A 1,349-nucleotide genomic window follows, 5' to 3' on the forward strand; every position below is an offset into this window, starting at 1 on the left:
GAGACCCCACGAGCCGTGCAGCACCATAAAAAAAAAAAAATTGATTATGATACATCCACTCAATGGAATACTCTGTGTTCATAAAAAAGAATTAGAAAGCTCTTTAACGCCCCAAATGGAAAGCTCTCCAAAATATATATTAAGTGAAAAAAGCAAGGTATTAAACAGTATGTGAAAAAAAACTAGAGGGAGTTCCCTGGCGGTCCAGTGGTTAAGACTCTGTGCTTCGAGGCGGCTCTCGTGGAGGCAGCTAGCGCGAGGCTGTGGAGCGCTGAGCCGCGTGTCCTGCCCAGCAGCTGCCCAGGCTAGCGAACAATACAGTCAGGATGGCTAAAGGTAATCCCAAGAAACCAAAGGGCAAGATGTCTGCTTATGCCTTCTTTGTGCAGACGTGCAGAGAGGACCATAAGAAGAAAAACCCTGAGGTCCCTGTCAATTTTGCACAATTTTCCAAGAAGTGCTCTGAGAGGTGGAAGACAATGTCTGGGAAAGAGAAGTCTAAATTTCATGAAATGGCAAAGGCAGATAAAGTGCGCTATGATTGGGAAATGAAGGATTACAGACCAGCTAAGGGAGGCAAGAAGAAGGACCCGAATGCCCCCAAGAGGCCACCGTCTGGATTTTTTCCTGTTCTGTTCTGAATTCCGCCCCAAGATCAAATCTACAAACCCTGGCATCTCTATAGGAGATGTGGCAAAGAAGCTAGGCGAGATGTGGAATAACTTTAGTGACAGCGAGAAGCAGCCATACATCAACAAGTCAGAGAAGCTGAAGGAGAAATACGAGAAGGATGTCGCACACTGTAAGTCTAAAGGGAAGTTTGATGGTGCCAAGGGTCCTTCTAAAGTTGCCCGGAAAAAGGTGGAAGAGGAAGATGAAGAAGACGAGGATGAAGAAGAGGAGGAGGAGGATGAATAAAAAAAACTGTTGATCTGTCTCCTCGTGAATACCTTAGAGTAGGGAGCGCCGTGATTGACACACCTCTCGCCCAAGACGTGTCTGTTGCCCTCATTAGGTTGAATTACCCAATTGGATCATGGTCATATCATAGTCTCTCAGAGTGCTCTAGCAATTGTCAGTGATTTACATGAAGTGGCCATGGGTGTCTGGAGCACCCAGAAACTGTATCAAAGTTGTACATGTTTCCAAACATTTTAAAAATGAAAAGGCTCTCCTGTTCTCCTCACTCTGTGCACTTTGCTGTTGGTGTGACAAGGCATTTAAAGATGTTTCTGGGGCTTCCCTGGTGGCGCAGTGGTTGAGAATCTGCCTGCCAATGCAGGGGACACGGGTTCGAGCCCTGGTCTGGGAAGATCCCACATGCCGCGGAGCAACTAGGCCCGTGAGCC

The 1,349-nt window shown here is 47.0% G+C and overlaps 1 pseudogene; it reads left to right on the plus strand.

Moving 5' to 3' along the window:
• Positions 1 to 241: 241 nt before the first annotated feature.
• Positions 242 to 918, plus strand: LOC103015238 (high mobility group protein B3-like; annotated as a pseudogene).
• Positions 919 to 1,349: the final 431 nt, after the last annotated feature.

This window comes from Balaenoptera acutorostrata, chromosome 15 (genome assembly GCF_949987535.1).
Source record: "Balaenoptera acutorostrata chromosome 15, mBalAcu1.1, whole genome shotgun sequence".
In the NCBI taxonomy this organism is placed as follows: domain Eukaryota; kingdom Metazoa; phylum Chordata; class Mammalia; order Artiodactyla; family Balaenopteridae; genus Balaenoptera; species Balaenoptera acutorostrata.